The sequence below is a fragment of the Hemicordylus capensis genome, chromosome 3 (assembly GCF_027244095.1).
Source record: "Hemicordylus capensis ecotype Gifberg chromosome 3, rHemCap1.1.pri, whole genome shotgun sequence".
Classification (NCBI taxonomy): Eukaryota; Metazoa; Chordata; class Lepidosauria; order Squamata; family Cordylidae; genus Hemicordylus; species Hemicordylus capensis.
In genome coordinates this window covers 107,900,816-107,915,536 of record NC_069659.1, presented here as the reverse complement: position 1 = coordinate 107,915,536, position 14,721 = coordinate 107,900,816, and the positions used below count along the sequence as shown (strand labels likewise).

Sequence of the window (14,721 nt, the reverse complement as noted above, 5' to 3'; positions counted from 1 at the left end):
GATCCCATGGCAACAGCGAGGCCCACAGTTTGCTTGAGAGAGAGGAGAGCGAGAAATCCAAGAATAGATAATGCATCATCGCGTTTAAAACAACCCTTTACTGGGGAAATTGCTTGCGCGGGGCGGGGGGACGCGGCTGATCATCAGCGTCGAACTTGTAGAGCGCGGAGTTCCGTCTGGCTTCGGCGGTGTCTCTCGACCCGCTCAATCCCAGTGGGAAAGTGGCAGAAGAGCTGTGATGATGGTTTCAATCTGGCATCGCTGGGCAGTAACGACTTCTTTCTTCGCTGTCCCTCGCCCCCCAAAAGATCAGCCTCCTCTCCACTAATGCTTTGCAGAGTAGCCGTGGTGTGTGGATTGGCTAGGACGAAAGTATCCATTGGGTGGCAGTAACAGCATCTTCTTTATGACTTGCAGCAAAGGCGAGAATGCATTCAATCAAATGAGCCGATCTTGTAGAAACACTGGAATCGTTTATGCATTGCAGTTTCTCTCTCTCTCTCACTCACTCTCACCCTCTCGCTCTCTGCTTGCCTCCCTCCCTCCCTCCCTCCCTCTCCCTTCCTTCGAATATTTGGGGTGGGTTGCTCTTCTTCGTCGCGACCGGCTCTTTGGGTTTTGCTCACTTGTCATTTTCACAGAAGATTAGCATCACTCAGGGCAAACGGACAACTGTGGGATTCCCCCCCCCCCCCCGCATTTGCTTTTTTTCTGGGGGGAGAGGATCCCCCCTCCCGTGTCGATTGGGAGTGTTAGGACCCAGGAGACATCCTCTCAAACAGCAGGGGCTGTGTGCTTTCCACGTAGCAGTACAGTACAAGGAAAACCCCTGTCGGATCCGTTATTGTAGGATACTTGTGAAATATACCTAGGATTCTTGCTTTCTGATGGCTGCGTGGCGGGCTTGGGATTTTTACATGTGCGCCGGGAGGTGTTGAAAAGGCTCCATGCTCGCAATCCAGGACTCGTTTCCTTGTCCTAGAGCTCGCAGACATCTGGGTTCTCAGTCTTTTCCTCTTGCTTTCCCCCTCTCCAGGCAGGTTTTTCCCCCCTCTTGATTTTAATTTCTGCTTCCCACCTGGATTGTACCATCCGCGAGCAACCTGGCCACTTTGAGAACTAGCAGGAGGCGCATCTTGCAAAGGATCTTTCGCTCTATATGGAATTATCTGTTTGGATGGTGAACTTGGCACTTGTGAATGGGCATCTCCGTCGCCTTATTAATTGCTAGCAAAACAGGGGGGGAAAAATACCCGGAGGAGTTAAAAACAAACAAAAAAACGTGGATTCCCTGACTACGCATTGTGATGACCAGCAATTACCTTACTGACTGATACCAGGAGACGAATATTTTGCAAGACTGTGGTGGGTAAGGTTATTTTTTACGTCTCTAAAAGCCCAGCAGAGGCATTGCTAAACTTGGTCGCTTGTAATTGAAATGACTACTTTGGTGATTGCTGCATTACACGGGGGTGGGGAGGGAGAGATCTAGCCATTATTGGCAGTTCAGTGGAACAACTGCAGTAGGTATTTTTTGAGAGTGCATTTTGTGATAAATCAAAGCATGACCGAGGGTCTCTCCCCCCCCCCCACCTTCTTGCCTCCTTGATGTGGGAAGATCAGCCTGAATGCAGTCTGAGCAAACACACTTCCTCCCCTCCCCCCCACCGCCCACCCCGCGCCTTCTCCAGTACAACGTATTTTGGGTCGAAAAGGATCTACAGGAGTCAGATGAGCACTCATCAATGGAACCTATTTAACATGAAATGGGCTCCCTTGGTTTAAAGATGGGGTCTCTCTCAACTCTGTATAGCACTCTGTAAGACCTACAAGACAGAGCTGGAGACAGAAAAAGGCTTCATTGGGGGCAAGTTACTGAACTTTAAGGCGCTAATCTGGATTTATTGGCATTCTGGGGCTTTGGTTCTGGAGGGCGAAAGCCACTGAGGGGATGTGATGGCTTGTCAATTTGGCACAGGAATGGAAAGAGAAGCTGAAAGGTGGTAGATTGTGTAATGCATCCTGGGTGAAGGATGCTCAGAATCTTTCCGGTTGTCCTCCGTTGTTTTGTCCCTCACTTGCCTTGGAAAATGTGTTTCAGGTGTTTTTTTCTTCCCTCCCCACCTGGTAACTTATCTATTGAAACCTTAAGACCCAGCCACGTGCAAAGGAGCTGGAGATCTGTAAGCAGAGATCAGAATCAAATCTCACCAGCTTTCCCTGCAGCTGGCTGGGGCAAATGTGCACAAGATACCTAAGTGTAGCATGGACCAGAAAGAAAGAAATAGAATCCCCTCAGCGCAAAGCAGTGCCCATTGTTAAACCCTTTCCTGCAAAATGCATTTTGATAAGGGGGAGGGGGAGGGACTGAGAGAATCAATAGTGATGACATGGTACAATGCAATGCACTGCAATGCTAAAGTTCTATAGTGTGTGCTGGAATATAGACTCCCATGTACAGCTGGTGGTTCATGCATAATGGATGGGAGAAGAGACACAGCTCTATATGGAGGAAGATAGATGTAGCTGTGCATAATCGATGATTATGTAATTTGATTGCATCTAATAACATAATCATACAGTGTATCAATCACTTGAGTTAACTTTGGAAGGCTACTGGCAATTGAATGGGGGATGAGAGCAATTCCCCCCCCCTTTTTTTTCTTTTTTTGAGGAAGCTTTGGGTTTCCCCCTTTTCCTCAACATATCTTTGCTGGGACAGTGGCATCAGAACATCATTAGGGCTTCATAGATGGTAACTCAATCCCACATGCTTGGAAGGCCACCCACTTCTTTTTCCTTTTTAAAAAAAATCCTATGGAGACTACACAATTGAAAGAAAATGGGTTGAATCCTTCTTGGAAAGATTACACCAAAATAATCTGCAAATTAGATACACACGGGTGGTTAAGTAGAAGTATAGCCAGCACCCAAATACAAACTCATTTAAAGAATGGGAACACACCAATTCTCTTCCAGGTTTCACCCCACCCCCTCCTTTCATATTCTAGATACTAGGTCACAGCTTGTCTAGGTAGCAGGAAACGTGCCATGATGCTTTAACTGGCTATTAACTTTGAGGGCTTTGTGCAGATCAGAGAATTAAGGAACAGTGTGTCTCAGTCAAGCATTTTAGTCTGCCTGATATGGAGCAAAATAAAGCCTTAGAGCAAAGTCTTGGGCTGAATGACTTCTGTTTCCTTTAAAGGCAGGATGGTAGCAGGACAAATGTGGGCATCATTGGCACCTTTCCCCTTGGGAAATGCATCAACTATAAGATAAATCTGAGTATAGCAAGCTGTGATTAAGCAGACTTTGCAGAAAGATCAAGAATGATCATTTCTTATATTGAAACTGAGATAACAAAAGGTAACATCATTTTTATGCATCTTTTACGACACTTTCCAATAAGGAAGAGTCACCACTACAACTCTTCTATCATGTTAAAAGCTCTGACATTGTCCCTAGGCATTGTGCAAACTCTTCCCCGTGAGAGATACTTGCAAAAAGACCCATGGAGAACCTTTTCCTCCACTGAGGAATCTTAGTGCTGTGAAATGAATGTCTTTGCAGCCTAATTCCATACGGAATCAATGTAGCAAGAAAGAAAGAAATCTACTGGCGGATATATTGGTTAGGAAGAAGTGATAAAAACGGAGGCTCTGCAGTGTTTGAGAAACCTCCTCCTCCTTTGTCTGCCAAGTGGAAGGTACTAGCCAGTTCTCAGTAACTTTACAAAGATCCACCAGTCTGAAATTTGGCTTCCCAGTTGACGCCTATTCTCTTTCCCTTATGTGTCTCCCATATGAGAGTGAGACACTCATAAAGTGTACTAATGCAGTTAGGGCTCAGCATTCATGAATATATTAAGTAATTGCAAAATTCAGATATGAAAGTCACTCCTTATATCCATCCATCAGGGTTGAAACACTATGTCAACTCCCATGCACTAGTCTCTCTCTTGGAATTTCCAGAAATGTTTTCCTCCCCTTCCCAATCCACTGTGTGTGTGTGCGCGTGCGCGCGCGCGCACACACACACACACACACACACACAGATTTTTAATTATGTGTAGAGTTTCCTGTGTTGCTTAAATCAGAACAACCATTCTCTAGAGATCCTGTTACAAACAAGTATTTTGTGTGAGTAATGGTTTGAAAAGGCATCAATGGAGGGTGGGCGATGAGGAGAGCTATACAATTAAGCATATGTTAACCATAAGAATATTTGCAAGGATGATATTTGGGCTTTTGAGGCTGCAATCCTATGTAGAGTTAAGCACTCTGAAGTCCCCACCTTTCAAAAGGTTTAGGTGTGTCTAACTCTGCCTAGAATTGTGCTTCATGACTTTCAGGTAATCGAGTCCTCGTTCTCATAACCTCTAATGTGTCTTTTACATAATGCCAGGTTACTTATCTGCTACAGACTGTTGTTATAAGAAATATGTAATGGATTCTTCTGATATGCAGCAAACAAGTTGATTATAAAGGACTTTTCCCCTAATGATCAACTGAAATAAGCTTACAAAGAGAAATCTTCTTGAACCTTGCAAACCCAGGTTACAGTTCAAGACCCGGTAAAGGCAATAGTGATGTTGTCATCAACATCAGTCTAAAGAAGAATTAGGCCATCAGGTTTCAGGAGTGATAGTCTGAAGAATGTTAAAAACCAGGGCAGAAGGAAAACTGCATTTGGCTCATTTTTGGATGAGAAAGACTGAGATTTTGTTTCCCTGTTGTACAGCAGTTTTGATCTATAGCTGATAATAAACCACACCGCTATTTGATTTGGAAAAAGATTCCTCAGACAACTTTCTGATTAAATATTCATGGATGAATCCATTGGTTGATACTGAAGTAGCGTGCCTGCTAGTAGGGGTTAGGTGACATTACTGTGTGCATTGTGACTGAAACAAACTATGGCTAATTGATGAAAATATTTCTGTGTTTTGCTCTGCTTTGCAGTACAGTGTTTGCATCTATTCTTACAAAATAGAAGTGATATAATTTTTAGTGCTTGGCCAACCTCCCATTTTTACAGAGCAGACACCTTTGTAATTTATGGCAATTGAAACAACCGAGCCCTGATTAATATGATTAAAAACTAGCAACTTATCTAGTGGTACTCAAGTTATAAAGTATAATTACAGCAGCACCATTTGCACAGCCATAGATAAGGTGATGTCAGCATTTTCATTTATAAGCCTCTATCATGTTGCCATCCATCATGTTAGGGACGAAGGAAAGAAGAAGTATTTACATTACAGACCCCTAAGAGCTACCATGAAGTGCTATTTCAGCTAGTCAGGTCAGTCACCCCGGTTTTGGCTTGGTTTGGTTTTAAGCCTTGCATGCAAGTATGCTCTGCTGCAGGGGGGAAAAAGAGAGAGAAAGAAACCACTCTAGTTCAGCAATTCAATTATGTGTGCATTTTACTTTGCCATGTAAATGAATATAGATTAGGGATAGGCCACAAGAGGTATGAAGGTATAATTAATGCTTTTATTGATCTGATATGCTTTTTATAAACAGAGTTTAGAGAGAAGAGGAAGATTAATACTGCATACATATATGACATTTCAATCGTGCCAGCTAATAAATGAACAGCTTTTGCAACTGTGCAATGTCTAATAGGGCAACTTTCTCTGTTTCATGAAATATATGTACTTGTCCTTCCAGTTCTAGACACCTGATGCTTTTGTTCTGCCTGTTATTTGTCTCACTCATATTTGCTGATTGTACAATTGACCTCTAGTACAACTGTCCAGCCACAGCTAGGTAGTGTTGTGTTGCAGTTTGTCATTCCTAGCATGTACATATTATTGCATATAGATCCAGTGATCTATTGCAAGTGGGAGCTGCCAGTACACACAGGGAAGAGCTCCTTCCATAACAGCTTTTCTTCTTTTCAACGGAGGAGGAAAAGGATCTGTGAACAATAGCTGACATACTGCGCAACAGTATGCCAGCCTAGTAATGTTGCATTTGTACAATTCATGTAAGTGCGAATGCCAAATTTGTATTACATATGAGTAAGCCCATTGGAAATAATGGGCTTATTTTTGTGTCCTTTGGGACACAAGCCATTCATTTATTTTTATCTATGTACACTGCTTTGAGAACTTTTGTTGAAAAGTGGTATATAATTGTTCATCAAATTCATCAGGCAGTTGGCACATATCTGGCACCTGTGCAATCTATGCATTGTGCACAAACACACTGTTACTAGGCTGACATACTGTTGTGTCGTATGTCAGCCATTATCCTTTGTCTATCTTTTGTGTAGGAGGAGTCACTATTGCCTCGTCCTATTTAAAGGAAGGTGGGGGGGGAGGTTCCAAATGTATGTTGAAGTGCACGATTTCAGGCTGTAGACCTTTCTGTGCTCAGACAGCTATACCAATGGGAATGTATATATAACAATGCTGTCAAGGTCATCTTGTGAAATATACTGCTTCCTGTGAGTTAGGATAAATCTTTGGAACCCAGTCTTTTATCTGGTCTATGACCGTAATAAACATCTATCTATCTATCTATCTATCTATCTGTCTATCTATCTATCTATCTAGGAACCCAGTCTTATGCATGTTTACTCAGAAATAAGTCTTAGCAGCATTAAGTATGCATGGGATTGCAGCCTGACATTGTCTAGGTACCTCTATGTCTTTTGAATATCATACCAAATTAGAGGCCTGGATTCACTCTAGTGTTGTACTAGTGTACTGCTATTGCACTAGCATCAGGAGGTAATGCAGCGACATTGTGCAAAGAACGGAAAGTCTGTGCCCGATTACTTCTTGTGCAAGATACTGACACAATTCACACCACATTGCAAAACCTTGTATGTATTCCAGAGAAGGTCTTCTGCTGGTAGCTGCAGAACATTGCAGCTCACCACAGTTCTATTCAACTCTGCACACTTCTAAAATACATACAACTTCTTTCATTGAGTGAGTGCGTCTTTAGTCTTGATGTCAGACAGAGTATTCATGTCTTTTACTACAGAGGCAAGTTGAAGCAAGGTGTTGCTCTCCTTGGAATGAACCCCTAATATAGGGTGCACCTTTTAACTGCTGATTCAGTAGACCTGCAGTTTCTATTCAAGACCCCCAGCGCGCTCCCAGACGATAACTAAAGGGGGCCATACTGGCTGCATGGGCTTCCTCTGACCCATGGCAGAAAGCCATGCCAGCCAATAGAGTTCAAGCTTCATCCCTTATTTCTGGTTTGGGCGAGCTGTCCAAACCAGATGATACACTGCAGCCTCCAGACCCTCCGTTTGGTAAGTGTACCAGCTTATTTCAAACCAAGACTTCATCCAGAGGTTGGAAGGAGGAATCAGAACCGCAGTTGGGTCCTGCAACTGTGGTTCTGATAATTCAGATGTCACACAGGGACAACCTGAGGTGGTTTTACCTCAGGTTCCATGTGGTGTCCAATGGCGGCCATAAATTCAAATAGCAGGCTTGCACATTCTTAGTTTGGCATGACTGTGTTACACTATAAACACAGGTAGCCAACAAAGCCTGAACTTGCAACATATCAGTTCTTCTTTGGTCTACCATAACTCTATTTTGCCTAGACAGATGTGTTAACCAACAAGGATCCTGCTTTTGCCGAAGCCAGTGAATTGGGATAGGATGCTGGGAATCTAGTTCAGACTGGAACTGATAGTGCACTTATACTGGGAGGGAGGGATGACTACTGAAGTCTTTGTTTAAAGCCACCAGTAGGACATGCCCTCAATAAGCACTTTGAAGCATCAACTTTGACAACAATCTAATAAAAAGAAAATATTGGTTAAAGGTTTTTCCACATAAGGTTTGGCTTTGATTGATATAGCACAAGCTAATAATAGGTAACATTTTCTTATAATTAGCAGCAATAAGTGGTTGATAACTTAGAATTCAAAGTGTGTATACTTCAGCCTAATTTGCTGGGTGGAAATGTGTAATTGGGAGTTTCAGAGTTTTCAATGAACAAAAACTTGTAGGATGACTCATCATTTCTGGCAAAATACTAATACAGCAACCAATGAATCTCTGACAGCTCTTGCCAAAGGATAGGGGGAGTCGTCAGTAACAAACTAACCAGCATTCTTGTATAGAAAGAAGAGCCAGTGAACATTATTGTTGTTATGCACTTAAAATAACATGTGTAGTCCAAGGTATAGATAGTGATTTGAAGAGGTGCAAGTAGAGCCCATGAATGCACATAAAAATACATGGATGTTTACTAGACATTTGTTTAATATTTGGGCCAAACCAATTTCTTGTGATAATGTTAATATTTGCATGGCAGACCATGTTGTTACATGGAGCTTGTTCTAAACTGCTTGAGCTCTTGGACAGATGATAATTCCCAAACTAGGCAATGATGTGTTTAATGTCACATTCTTAGTCTGACCCATGGAATGGCCATAGATCTAGAGATCTGATGTGAACATCCACAGGCTGATTTGCAATTAAGTAGAGGAGCTACTTGAACTTGCCCCAACAGTTAGAGTTACACCCCATAATGATGCTTTATGTTTTCCTGGACACTTTTTCTTTTGCATAATCATTGGGTTAGAATTACTTCCTGATATTGACTATGTTTCCCATAACCTTTTTCTACCACCACTTGGGAATGACTATCTACTATCCTGTTTACAGCATGTATTCCTGTGCAGTTTCCTTGCATCTTATTTAGTGTTTAGTCTTAGAGAGCCAGTTCTGTTCCTTTTGTCTTCCTTTACAATCTGGGATTTCAAACACATTTCATTGCTCTTCTTTGAACCTTCTCCAGTTTAAAGAGCCAAAAGTGTGAATGCAGAATTCCAGATAATGCCAGATCAGTCCTATTTTACATTTCTTGGCTGTGAAGCCTCTGCTAGTTACTGAAAATGGCATTTTTCTCTTTTGCAATAGCATGACATGGCTGCAATGCATAATAAACCAGCATCCGGTCTGTTATTTCACTCTTTGTATTTCTGCCTTTGGTTTTTTCTTGATCTACTTTTCTTCCTTTATTCTGATCTTGCCTAACTTGAATTTTACAATCTTAATTTGAAATTGCAAAGATCATCTTGAATTTTAATCCAGTGCATTTATTTGCCATTTTGTCCAGTTTTATATTTTCCGCAAAACTGATAAACTATCCTATCCACAGCTTTATCTCCTGACCAACCAAGTCCTTAATTCTTTAAAAAAATGACAGTGTCATTTCCTATTTCTGTTTCATAACAAAGCCCTCTTCTCAAAGAATCCAGTGGCATGATTCCAATTGTGCTCCTGCAGAGGTTGGACTACAACTCCCATCATCCCTTACTATTGGCCACTGTGGCTGGGGAAGATGAAAGTTGTAGTCCAAAAACAACTGGAGGGCTAAAGTTGTGTAGCACAGATGTAGACAATTCTTAGCTACATGGATCAATGGCTTGACTGGTACAAGTTAGCTTCCTATGTTCTTAAAAGCTTCCCTATGAGCCAGGAGTTTTGCTTCGTACCACCCAAGCATTATAATGCTTGACAGACTTAGAAATGATAAGTAGGTGATAGCACAAAGAAAGCTGAACATTATGCAAGGGCATCACAACACTTTTAAGCATATGCTTGAAGTTGCAAATAACTCTGTGAAAAGGCATAGTCAAGGTGAATGAAGGACAGCATAGGCAGTGGGTTGAAAGCAAGAACTTGAAATTACAGGTTGTGTAGAGTAGGGATGTGCTCAAGCCATTTGTGTAGCTGCCAGTGGGGCAGGGAGCAGTTCCCTTAAAAAGCAGGTAAGGAGCTCCTTACCTGCTCGTCTGCCACCCTGCTCTCCCAAAGGCCGCATGTGGCTGTAGCGCTGTTCCCAGCAGCCTCCGCGCAGCATTGGCACACACATGGTCAGCATGCATGTGCGTGCCAATGCCGCGCGGAGGCTGCAGGGAACAGCACCACAGCCGTGCATGGCTTTTGGGAGAGCAGTGCGATGCAAGAAAAGCAGCGGGGCAGGGACAAAAAGATAAGGAGCTCCTTATATACTTTTAAAGGAAACTCCTCCCGCCCTGCTGAGCCAGCACCATACCATCTTGCACACATCCTTAGTATAGAGAGTGAAATAATTGAGGAAAGGAGCAGCAAAGACAAAATCAGGGCTGAGGAACAACTGTGTCAAGGGATTACAAACAGGAAGATCTCTTATCTGTGCTCTTGATGTGGAGGACTAGGCAAAGCAACTGTGCAAGATATTTCAATGATGAGAACTGTGAAGGAGGAAGCCAATGGTGTCTAGGGTTGAAGGAAGCCAAGGGTGTCTAGGCTTACACACTCAGCCAGTTTCTGTAGTAGGTGCTTCTTCTTCAGCCACCAGAGAACTGTGAAGAAGTGGGCAGACAATCTGGTAAACATGATCCTTCCTAGCAACTCTGGAGTTGCTAGGAACTCTGGAGCTCAAAAGTCTAAAAAGATATTTGGGCTCAAAAAGATGTGGAAGAATTTGCATTCCTTCCAAGTTATTGTTCGTTTATTTAGATTAAGCAGTCAAATCTACCTCAGAGGTAGGCACACTATGGCTGAATTCAGACATAACACAAAACCAGAGTTAAATGAGGCAGAGGTTGGAACACCATGATGTCCGAATTAGTGCATCTGTGGTGAAAGTTACTTGTGGTTTGGCTCACCAAACTCCAGTTTGAACCTTTGTTTTCCAGTAAGGTCTGCTTTCAAGACCTCCAATTTGGCTGCTGGAGCATTACATCCAAACCTGGATGCTGCCATAACAGCAGTTCTGTTCTGTTTTTGAAACTGCAATCAATCAGACCAGCCCCTTCCCCTTGGGGGTACCTGTGTGGTCCCTAGGCTTATTCATGAGAAGGGTTGGGCAGCAAAATCAGCATTGCCATCACTGAGAAGGAAGATTTTTCAAATGTGATGAGGTCAGATACCAACCCAGGGGCAAACATGATCACTCAAGAGAGTGTGCTAGACCATCAGGACACCCCCTCACAACTCATGAGAAGAACCGTCTGTGGGGACAGAGTTGCCAGGCAGAATTGCTAATAATGCAAGATGATAAAACAACCCCTTCTCCCACGAACTGCTCTCTCGCAAGAGAGACAGGCCATGGGAATACTATAGGTTGCTCTATGGAGAAAAGCTGAGGAGATGGGTACCCCAGGGACTACTCTCCCTGTCTTGGCAGCTGCCACCAGGTAGCTGTCAAAGCGTGCCCCATGCCAGCCCATATGCCCATGTGGACATGTGCACCCTTGCTTCTGCCCCCTGTGGTCACTGGAAATTGGGGCTCCTTATCCTGCAAATCCCCACACCAGCAGATTTTCATATGGTGCAATGCTGGACCGAACTTGGGAATTTTGAATGGGAGTAAAGATCTGTCCCCACACCCAGTGTTCTCACCACCCACCCACCTCGTCCACACATATGGCAGGCTCTGACACATGGAACATCAAAATCTCCTTTGGGTGCATTCAAGGCTTCTCAAGGGAGGAGAGGGTTACTGTGCAAAAGTTCTATCTTTTACCAGAGGAAGTGGGGGCACCATGCAAGTGGAGGGTCCTTTGTTGGGTAAGCTCAACTCATGAGTGCTCAGTTGAACAGAAGGCCTAGGGTTTACAACCCCATGGTCCTCCCCATTAGACTGGCCTCTCATGAGAGAAATATTTCACTGGCAGCAATCTGCCAGGGAAGCAGGAATGTGGTTTACTCTGATGCACTACTTTGCCAGGGTGATCCATCACAAGAGCATCCTAGGTCACAGTAGGACAGACCCCACCAGGATCCTTTGCCCTCCCTCATATACATTTTCCCTCCTGGAAAGTCATCATTTTCCCTTTCCTTTCCTGAGTAACAGGGAAATAGTCCCCCCTCCCACCACAAAATCATGCTTGTGCCAGGACTATTTTGGTGCACAGCTCTTAGGTGGGCAGTGGTGCCATCACTGCTTCAGAAGAAGTGCTGGCATGGTAAGGCATTTAAAGGGATTTAAATGCCCTTTCCATGCCGAGGAAGGGCTGAGTGCTCTGAAAATGCATGATTGCACTCAGCACACCCTTCAAGATCATGGCCAATTGCTGCTGCTCTGCTGGGATCGGCCTCGGTGGCTTAGCAGCAGTAGCAGGGCTCCCTTCTCCTGGAACCAGAGTTTGCCGGATGAATGTCTGTGATGCAATTTGCAATTTACAATTGAAACTGCAGGTTCGGTAACCTCCAGTTTTGCATTATGTGTGTATGTGACCTATGTTTGGTCAGGCAGGCTTATCAGGTGAAGTGCTGCAGCCATAAAATAAGCCACAATGGTGGTCTCAGGCCTATAACTGTACCCCTAGGAGCAAAAGTTATTTAATGAGATTATTTAGGTCACACTTTGTACCATGGATATTTTATTTCTTTTTATATTTTTAATATATTGACTCTAATTAGGAATGGGTCATTTTATACATTCTAAAAAGAAGTCAATAAGGAATGTTGATCATGCTTGTTTACTCTTGCCACTGCCAACCAATAATAGATATACCACATTGAACTTATTTTCCCTCTAGCACATCTACTTCTGTTCAGAAAGTGCCTTTTTATCAGAATTTTTCATTTTGGTAACTTAGTGATCAGACAAAGATTAAAATCTTTGGGGGGAAAGAAACACACAGCAAACATGTTTGATTTATTCTGAGAAATCAACCTGTTAATAACTTTATAATTATGCATTTTAATCTCTTAGTAGATTAGTACCCCCATCATTATCTTTCTCTACTTTAGTATTTAATAGTGTATATATTGTGTTAAAGGATAATCATATGGCTCACTGGTCGTACACTGTACCTCTATTTTCTTACTGCCCACTAACAATAGAACTTCCTTAATTGAAATGCTCACTGCTGTGTGTATGTGAATAATGGTATTCTAGTACCTAGTATTCAGGAAGGTAAGATTTAAATTTTAGATAAGGAACATAGTTGCAATATAATTCTCAAACATGTACTGGTATTTTTTTAAATGCAAATATTTGATAGGGTAAAGTGAAGACAATTGAATGCACACAGAAATATTCTGAAGAATTTTTCAAGTAGCCCAAAGCTTAGCCCCCAAAGGGCCCATAGTGGCCATCCTCATGACTAGCTGCACATGAAGCATGTGGCAAGATGTCCATCATACTGTTAGTAAGTGTGGGTGATGATATGGACATACTTGTCTTCATGTCTGGGCAATTAGGGATCTTAACGAGTGTGTGTAAATAGCCCTAATATTTAAAGGATAGAACACAAAAGATATTAATAAGGCCCTGAAACAATTTTGAGCTGATCCATTCTTCCAGGTTTACTTTGCCAACTAGCCTGTCTCATACAGAATAGCAGCAAGTTGTAAGTGGTGAAGGCTACTTAATATTAACATAAAGTAAACAAAATGTAGCTCAGAACTATCTTCACTAAGGATTTTATGAAGGAAGCAAATTGCTATGAATGTTTTCACAAGATCATCTGTCTTTAGAGTTGCTTTCATACACTTTTTTGGGTAAGAGCATGTCTCATCGGATTCATGAAGGGGATTTGTACACAGACTGAGGTACAGTGGGATATAATCAAGTTAACAAGGTGAGCACTAAAGATAATGGAAATGCAAATAATGCCTCCTGATAGCTATGTTTGGAGACATGAATGCAAATCTGTGAACATGTGTGGAATGTCAGAGCATTACTATTAACTGGAAAGGGGAATAATTGTATTGTATTGTAATTTTATTGATGGTCATTAGACCAAACAGAGAAAGGGGAATAATTATTTTGGGCTTTACCCAATCATAATTTGATCAAGAAAAAATAGTAATACCTGGGGCTATTCACACATGCAGGTAAAACTGGGCCAAGGAAGCCCAGCGTGGTTTGCCAGCACATGTGAACTGGCGGGAGCCGTGTGGCTCTTGGCAGTGGCAAACCCACTAAAGGAGTCCATCACTTAGCCTGGGTTTGGGGCACAAGGGTGCCTTTAAACTGGGCTTAGTGCTTGCACTTTTAAACCGGGCTTTAAATAATGCACTGTGGTGCATTATGCGAGTCCCAGCCCTCGGCCCCTCACACTGCTGGCCACTGAGAAAGGAGCCCTTGAACATCTGCCGGGGAGGTAAGCATTTTAAGACCCTGCAGATCAGAACCCTTTCTTACTGATTGTGAGAAAGGGCTCATTGTTTTCATCAGGTCAATTGTATCATTCACATAGTGCACAATCCAGCACAGCTTAGCAAGTTCAAGCACCACTGATTACAGTGGGACTTAGGTCCCTAACTGCATTGAATTATGACCATAACATCTTTCCCCCTGACACCATATAACAGGGTCATATGCATTCAGGAATCCTGGGGACTTAATGCTTAAGAATAATGACCTTTTGCTTGAAGTCTTTTGCTTAAGGATCATGACCTTAAGGTCAAAGATGAAATGCCAATAAAGAGAGAAATGTGTGTTCAGCAGTTTCTGTATCTTTCCTTTATGAGTTATCCTTTATGAATATTATGGTCCATGTGAACAGCTGAAAGACACTGTTAGCAGGAGATAGTGGTATAACATTGGGTAATATGCAAAGAGAACTTTGGTTTGATAATTCACCCCAAATTATATGGTTTGCCAATCTGTTAGGATGGAAAAAACTCAAATTTCTGAGAACAATATAGACAAACCAGTATTCCTTTAGTGCATGCCTGCTAAACTTCGGCCCTCCTGAAGATTAGGGGCATGCACGGAACTGCCGGAC

General features: G+C 42.7%; 1 protein-coding gene across 4 annotated transcripts in view; it reads left to right on the top strand.

The window, feature by feature from the left end:
• Positions 1-248: 248 nt before the first annotated feature.
• Positions 249-14,721, top strand: part of IL1RAPL1 (interleukin 1 receptor accessory protein like 1) — a 1,164,933-nt gene continuing 1,150,460 nt past the window's right edge. Inside the window, exon 1 of one of the 4 annotated variants that reach the window (XM_053311513.1) lies at positions 249-1,365. The gene's annotated coding sequence lies outside the window, so the exon portion shown is untranslated. Of the gene's footprint in view, positions 1,370-14,721 lie in introns of all 4 variants that reach the window. The other 3 variants (XM_053311511.1, XM_053311510.1, XM_053311509.1) reach the window with 3 other exon arrangements.